Consider the following 9,112-nt stretch of genomic DNA (forward strand, 5'->3'; position numbering starts at 1 on the left):
TTTTCATTTAGTTTTTCATCAGATTTTAATATAACACATAAATTTACTATTATATATTCCACATATGTTTCCAAAATTAAGTATCAGTAAAGAAAATCATAAACGTCTAATCTATTAAGAAATGTATACACTCCATTTATATATTTTAGATCATGAAAGGCCTAACTTTAATGAAAAGTGCAAATGTTGAAAGAACTATAGAACTGACTAAACTATGGCTCAAGAAAATATATATTTATTGCATATATTTATGCAAAATATATATATATCATGGCGTCTAGGTCTGAATATTTCAAAAAATTATATTTCCACTAAATATATCATATATTAATTTAATAATATTTAAAAAATTTTTTTATAAGTACTTACCCAATTATTAATTTTGTGGTGAATAGAATTGAAAATTTCAAGGTTCAAGTATTAAGGCAAACGAAAAATTAATCTTTATAAATTCAGCAAACTTTCAATTAATATTTTGTAAATTAAAATTATATTAACACCTGTTAAGATTGACATTTTCTAAAGATATCTGCTTTCTTTAAACGAAAATATACAAGGTCATCCCCCTTTATCACATCACTCCACAGAAGTATATCCACAACTTTTTTGGAGTTTAATCGATAGTTTAAAAGGTATTAAAAGTCGTATAATTAACAATAACAAAAAAACTAAACTAACTAAACTAAAATTTCTAAACTGAAAAAAATTAATAATTTTTAAATATTAACAATGTCTACACAGACAAATTTGTTTTGTTGTATTTTTTTAATTCAAAAATCATTTGTATTGCATATTTATTCAAAATCATCACACAATTTAAATTAAATTTAAAATAGTTAAATGGTGGATCAGGGAATATTCGGTGTGGAGTAGAAATTCCGAAAGTATGCGCACATTTTTTGTAAATGAACTAAGCTGCCTCTTTTCATCTTTCCAAAGAAATACATCCACAACTTCTTTTACTACCTTTTAATACCTTTAATACCTTTTAAACTATCGATCCATTTTTTGTTTTGTTTTAGTTAATTATCTTGTGGATATAATATTTTAATGTTCAATGGTTTTTTGTTCAGATACTTATTTATGTATGTATGAGATGTATATAAAAGAAGTATGTACAACATTATGTTCAAAATTTTCAAAAATGTACTCACTTTTGCTACCGAAATACACAAAAAATGTGTGAAGATATGAGTTATCTAAATATCTAAAAAAAAAACTTTAATAACTTTGTGATTTCACCATTTAAAGTATCATAATTTGAGGAACTATGCATTTTGCTTCTTCTTCTTTTCTTATAATTAGGTAAGTCGTTAAATACCATATAAATTCAACAACGAAGATATTAAAATATTATATTCACAATCAATGTCTCATCCACCCCATTTGAACTTTAACTTGAAGTTTCTCTGTGCCAAATTATACCAAAGATATGAATGTGTGCATGTATATATACATATAGTCATTTATCGATGTATGCTAATGTTGCGCTACCGTAACACATTAAAATTATTAAGTAATTCTTTGGCTACAATTAGTGGAGCGCCTGCCGCGTCGAACGGTTGTACTTCACCCGTCAGCGCCACAAAAGTTGAATGAACCAAAACCAAAACTAAAACCAAAAAAAAAAAAAACTCTGTTAATTACCCCCTCGAAAATATACAGAACGCAACCAGAAAACTGAGGACCCAGCGATGTTAAAAAATAATAATTATTGTTAAAATCAATCAATCATTTTGCATTTTGGCTAAATGTAGACAAAAAGAAAGAAAAATAAAAGAAGTAACAAAATAGTTTCCAAGTGCAAAACACTTATCCAACAGAAAAAAAAAAATGTTTTTCTTTTTAGCCCTCATCACATTCGTAAACGTTTTACCAATCATCAATGGAATCAGAGTAAAACCCCCAAGCAAAGCTGCTGCATTATATTTTCCATCATATAAACAACAAGGACTGCCGCCATCCTTAGTGTCCTTTGAAGGATTGCGCTGACGTTGCAGCAGCAGCAGCAGCATGAGAACAATAACTTTGCTGCCGCATTAAAGTATCTGCAATCATTAAAATTGCGCACGCTGACATTGTTTTTTGAGAATTTGTCGGCATTGTTTAGATTTAGGTATTATGGAGAGGTCTCCAACTGCTCCCAAAACTTGCCTCACCCTCTGTCCCCCTCGCTTTCTACAAAACTTGTCGCATTTTTGCAGATGACATCGCCATCCTTTTGTGATCCGCATCCAAACCGAATAATAGCCAATGGTTTCCCCAAATGCAACATGAGGGTCGCAGGAGGCCCAAAAATGAACAAAAACAAAAAAACTTCCAACAATACTTAATACCCTCCACTCAAAATGCGTCAAGTGGCACAATAAAATTGCGAATGCATGCAATTACTTATAATTTTCCAATGCCCTGACAATCTGTAAATAGAGATTTTGAGGTCTATTATTCGCATATTCTATAGAAAATATATATATTTGTTCCATATATATCATTTGATTCATTGATCTAGATTGCTAATATTTTCAGAAACTATTTGAATTGTCAAAGTTGACTACAGCTCGAAACTTTGGCAGATTATTTCATATGCTTTAGTTAAACAGAAATAAATCATTTCCATTTACCTGCTGGGATTAGAGAAAGCTTTTCCTAATAGGAAATTTGTATAAGCCAAGTATGAAGTTATTTATTACCTACTAATGTTAATATTATCATAAATATTTTCGTAAAAGTTTGTTAAATCTATATTTCTATAGGATAACATTAAGAAATGTCTTGATCATGGGAGGATATGGGATTAATAGAATTAAAGTTAAACATTATTTCTATGTAGTTTCCAATCACTCTTCGAAACAACTGTAAAGACACTAGACGAGAGTACAGTTTCAAAATAGAGCCTCAAATTTGAATCACGAATTGTAAGTTCAATAAACTTCTTAAATTGAAGTTTCTATTATCTTTTAAGCCTAATTACTAGGGCTAATTACTTGTCGTATCAAAATTAACCAACAAACTACTCGACTCACTTTTTTTCATATTGAAGATACTTTGACACATTTTTGGCCATTTCATCTTTCTTACAAGGGGAGATTCAGGTGTGCAAATCACCGATTTGGATAAATTTTGGATATGTCATTTGAAGATGTGTGAAATATTTCGACGCACTATTTTACATTTTTCTAATAAATCGCGTTTAAAGTGAAGAAGTAACTTAACTTTGTACTAAACTCCATTAGATCTACGAAGCTAATTAGTTTTTAAATCTTTGCAGGATTTGCACTTTAGATTTAGCAGTTCATAAAAGATCTATGCTATATGCTCATTTCGGATTTGAAAAAGCGTTTGTAACTATCAAAACGATCGAAAGAAGATCGACTGGAAATGTATCCTTTAAAGAAATTCAGCTAAAAATGTTAAAATCAATTAAAACATTTAGGATGTACATTTCTAATAAAAATGAATGCTTTTTAACTTGTTACTATAATTTTATGTCCTACAATTTTAGCGCAGTAGCTGATCTACAGTTTTGTTATAAAATTGGCAATATATATTTCTTGGATATTGAAATTTTAGCAGCTTAAGAATTTAGCTTTTTGGTGGGGAAATTTCAAGTGGATTTTTTTACAATTTTTTTGTTGTTAATCGATCGATTACCGTTTTTCAATCTGATGTTATAACTTGTAACCAAAAATTTAAAAAGTTTTACTCTTTACAAAGTCTTAGTTTCGCCTGCTTTATACACGTTTGCCCTAAAAAGTAAGTTACGAATTTTTTAAAATTTTATGACAACACTGACTTTAAATAATAATAATTATTATTATTATAATTTTATTATTATTATAATAACTACTATTCTCAGTGAATTAAAAAAATGTAGAAAAATATTTGCTAGATTCTTATCCATTTCTACTTTTTTATTATATCAGAATCGAATGGGAGAATTTTTTGAACTCTACAAAATCCAACAGATTCCGAAAATAAAGCTGGTCTATAATATATACCTACATATAAATATAATATATTCTAAGCAATTCAAAACATAAAACTTAACCTATTGTTAGATGAGAGATTATATAGAATGCAAAAGATAAAAAAAGAGTATATAGTGACATATAGAGTGCTTAAGGGGCTAAATTTATATATTTTCTGAGACCTACTTATAATTTCATGAAAAGCTAACAATTGGTTAAAAATAAATTAATTTTTTAATAGATTAATTAAATTGTTTGTAGTAAAATAAGATCAGTACACAGATTTTGAAATTAACCCACATTTGTCCTTAGAAAATGAAGTACAAATAGCCAATTACAATTTATTTACTCTTTAGAATCGAGTGTCTTGCTGAGAAAATTATTTGTAAGCTTGGTTGCATCGTTGTGTAAGGAAGTATGTAAGTGTGTGTGTGTGTGTGTGTGTTTAAGGATGACCCAGAAACCCAATTGGAAAGTTAAAGTCAATAAGAAGGGTTTGACTTCGGCTCAGACACGCACACATGCAGCAGACAAAAAAGAGAGAGAAAAATAGAGAAAAAAAAAACTACGACCCGTGAAACTGGAGTTTTAGCCTCAAAGGGAAGGATATGTTTTAGGTGCACTCGCACCGAGTCATCGTCAAGGTATAATCAACCTGAAAGGAGGCGCCACTCCGCTGCAACTCCATTACAACGTGGCCGAAATCTCGTCATCATTTCACCCGATTCGGTGGTCAAGAATCAAGCCACTGCGTCTAGTGATTTAAATAACGCTTTGAATAGCGCCAGATTCTTCGTGGAATGTTTGAGGGGAGGGAGGAGGCAGCTGGTGGAGGGCTTGGCTTGGGTAAGTGGTGGTGGTGAGGTATTTTGAAGGCGGAACTGGTACACAACAGCTGGATTGCGGCGTGGCACGTGCTGGCGCCAATTCTGCGCATAGTCAACACTGCGCACTGGAAGAAGCGCGCCAAATGTGGATGCCAATTAAATAAATTGTGGACACGTGAAAGCTTAAGGATAGGTCGTGTGTGGCTCGCCAAGCTAACGACCTCGATGACGCCGAGCTCAGAGCCCGTGTCGAGGAGCAGCTTTTTCTATTCGATTGGTGGCAAACCCGGGTGCCTGGAAACTGGAAGCCATGACCATTGGATGGTTGAATGGATGGATGGTTTCATTGTGGATGGCAAGTTAGACCAAGATACAGCTGCCATCAAGAGAGTGCAGCTAACCAGAATCAGTTAGAGTCGTTGCCGTCACCCAAATTAGTTGCCAGCGTTTCGCCAATCGCAATTCTTAAAGTGCGTCTGTGTGTGTCTCGTGTTTCTTTCTGTGTGTTTGTGTGTGTGTGCGTTTGGTAGACTGCTCCAGGTCCAAGTCCAAATCAAAGATTTTTGAACGCGTCGCGTCCCAGCGGTTTCCTTTCGTGGTGTTAAACGCGTTTTCTCTGTGGTCGTGCTGGTTGGTGTCCAGTGACACGGGAAGGGCAGCAGCACCAGCACCAGCACCAGTGAGGTATATAAATAGTGAGTGTGTGTGTGCGTGTCTGTGTGTGTGTGAGTGCGCCTATAAGTGGCTTCAATTCAAGCTTCAAGCTTCAAGCTTTTGTGCCCCTGTCCCCTCTAAATATATGTATATAGTGTGGTGATAAGTGAATGTTACCAAGACCCCAAGGGAAATCATTGCAAAGTGCCAACGTCCTTCGGTCTAAGCCTTAAATCCTTAAAGCTGATTTCACTATTTAAAAAAAAATAAACGACAAAAATTACAAGCATAACGCGAATCCCTTGTTTAATTATGTAAAAGTCACAGGACCTACACACAAATACATATACATATCCAGCACACACACACACATACACACACACACATAAAGGGTCAAAACTTTGTGGATGGTCAAAAAAAAAAAACAGAAAAAAATATTACGCTAGACTTACAAATCGGGGAACAAAAAACAGAAATTTTTTTCATTTCTAATACAAATTGATTTTTCATGTCTCTCTTCCTCTCTGCCTTCCTTAACCATTTTGTTATTTCCTCATTTTTTCTTTTGTATGTTTTTTTCCCGTATTTTTCGTATATTTTCATTTCATTTGTTTGTTTGTTTTCAGTTTCACTTTTGGCCAAAATACAACATTTTTTGGTATCTGCTGCTGATCAATAAAAAAATAAAACACATTGCAAAATGATGCAAATACAAATTAAACAGTTGTCTTTTTGCTTCCCCTTCAGTGTGTGTGTGTGTGTGTGTGTGTGTGTGTGTGTCTGTTTGGGGGGAGTCAAAGAGTTTGGACTGGGAGGGGAGGAAAGTGGGATTCAAGCAGGGCGGAGGCTCTCATACGAGCCATGCCGGTCCTTCTTGTATGGAATTGTTGTTTTTGTTGTGTTAAACACGCGACATATAGAGACACACACATCCATACACTCATACACTGACAGACACGCACACATGCCAAGCTTAAGCGTGTGTATGCATGCACGTGCTTGCCAAGCAAAGTAATTTTACAGCAAGACCCAGACCAGCACAAAAAAAAATGAGAAAAAAAAAACGGACGAGAGGAAAGAAAAATCAATGATGCTGCCAAGTGGCATTCGTATGTGTGTGTGTGTATGAGTGTGGTGTGAGTGAGTGTTGTGTGTGTGTGTGTGTGTGTGTGGAGCCTAGCAATCCCACGAACCTCGTTAAATACTGCGCTATAAATATTTATTTGTGTTTGTCCCTCTCTGACTCTCTCTCTCTCTCTCTCTCTCTTTGAGTGGGTGGGAGGTTAGCAATGCGTATATTCAATTTTTAATAGCTTATTACTAATTACGCTTACATAAATTGTGTCAATATCAATTCAATTCAATCCATACAGGGTGAGGCAATTGAAATGCCACAAAATGTCCCTTTAGAGGCTGAAATTGACTCTAGAGAGATTTGCTTTTTGATTTTTTTTTTTTTTTGTAAAATTCATCAATAAATAAACAAAATTTGTCACTTTCAATAGATAATACATACATATGTCAATTGTCAACATCTTTTTAAATCAGTTAGGCTCAAGAGTTTTATAAAAAAATTGTTTCTACAGTTACATATGTATTTCAATAAAACATTAAGAATTGTAACTGTATATCGTTTATTATGAGATATTATTTAGTAGTTCGATCTAAAATTCAACTTACTTACTTACATATGTACATATATAGTAAACATAGCGAAAATTGGCAGAATAGAACAATGCACATTTGTCAAGAGCTTGGAAAATTAAAAAAAAAACAAAATTATTCCCCAATAAAACGAGTTTTTCGATCCTTCGTTTCTAGAAGTTATAGTAATTTGATTCAGCTGATTTCTGAACTTAATCTACTTAATTAAAAAACTTAAATACCTACATTCATTGATATATGTATGTAGCTCCTAAACTGAAGGCGTTAGATTGCATTAAACAGACGGACAGATGATTGTGCATTTATAGAATTGGCCTCTCTCTCCCGATAGTTTATTAAGTCCTATGCATTACATAGATCAGTTCCATTTACAATATTTTTGGCACATCAAAAATAATTTGGGAAATAAAACAAATATTTATACGAAAGTTATCACAAAAAATAAAAATATAATTTTTATATACAATACTATCAAAATAGTCCAATATTCTAACAATTCTACGCTTGGAAAATCACAAAAGTTTTATTAAACTATTTGTAGTTGACCTTATTAAATACAAATTTCTTATGGAATACAGTCAAACTGGATATAGGGATTAATCAATGCCCAAATGACAAATATATTTAACATATTTGCGAAGTGTTCACGAAGAAAATTAGTTACAAAATTTAACTTCTCTTGCAATAAGATCAATTTTAAAATGTTCTCCAAAATTTATTACAGTAATCCCTCGTCTATTTAAAAATATTCTGCAAAATTTATTCCAGTGATCTCTGGTATACACATACATATATTAAATATAAATTATAAACAATTAAATTGAGGTATTAAAGACATGCAAATATAAAGTCTTTTAAACAAAATGTTGATCCTATAACTGTCACATACATACATTTCTTGGAACAAGCTTTTGAAATATGTACCTACTGTGATGCATTTCAAGTTTATCGATAAAATTTATAGACTGGATTTTAAAGATATCGAAAGTTAAAACTTAATGCTGTATCAAATAAGCTGTGAGCCACTGTATGTACTTACCCTCATATATTTATGACTATTTTCCTACTTCTCCTTTAAAAAACCAAAAATTGTGTATATATCAATATTTGATCGTTAAAGATTTCTATTTTCAAAATCTTGGCTCAATTTTGCACAAATTTATGATTTATATCACCAAGTTTATGTGCTCACCAATTGATTAAGATGATTTTAATAATCTATTAGAAAGAATTAAGAATTTTAGTCTAGCGTACTTACTCAGTTGAATATTATTGAATATTATTGAAGAGTTTGCGGCTTGAAACATTCATTAATCGTAATGAATTTATACGTAATTATGCAAAAATATCTATTGCAGAAAATAGTATATTTATAATTAAAGATTTAATTTGTGAACAATTTTATGTGAAAAGCATTTGACAGCAGCTTTCCATTGAAAATTACTCATACGTCATGTTGAACATAATGAGAGGTTAAGCAAAGACTACTTTGTGTTTGAAATTTAGTATAATAAAATAGCAGTTGCCAAATTTAAGTATATTATTTGTTCTATTAAATAAATACATGTGTATACATTTAATGACAAAAACTGTAATTTACCAGATAGGATTTTCATGTTGTTAATTGAACTGAAAAGCATCTTAGTGCCTACTCTGTTTAATGTCAAAGTGATTGTTCTCTTTTTGTGAATTTAGATCAATTTAAAACATTTTCAGCTCTATGTGGTAGTGCATAATTACATTAAAATATACACTAAATATGAAAAATAAACCAATGCCAAATAGGTCGAGTTCCCAGATTCGTTTATCCTTGAACGCAGCTTGGCCCAACTATAATTTTCGATTTGGCATTGATTTCGAAACCAAGAGTTTTCTAAATGACTATGACTAATGCGGGCACAATGCCAAAATCCAGCAGCAGCTCTCAGTCAGCAGTCCTTAGCCAGCAGCAGCCTCCAGTTAGTGTTTGTGTTTGATGATGGCAGCCAAATCAACAAA

The sequence above is a fragment of the Drosophila willistoni genome, assembly GCF_018902025.1.
Source record: "Drosophila willistoni isolate 14030-0811.24 chromosome 2R unlocalized genomic scaffold, UCI_dwil_1.1 Seg167, whole genome shotgun sequence".
Classification (NCBI taxonomy): domain Eukaryota; kingdom Metazoa; phylum Arthropoda; class Insecta; order Diptera; family Drosophilidae; genus Drosophila; species Drosophila willistoni.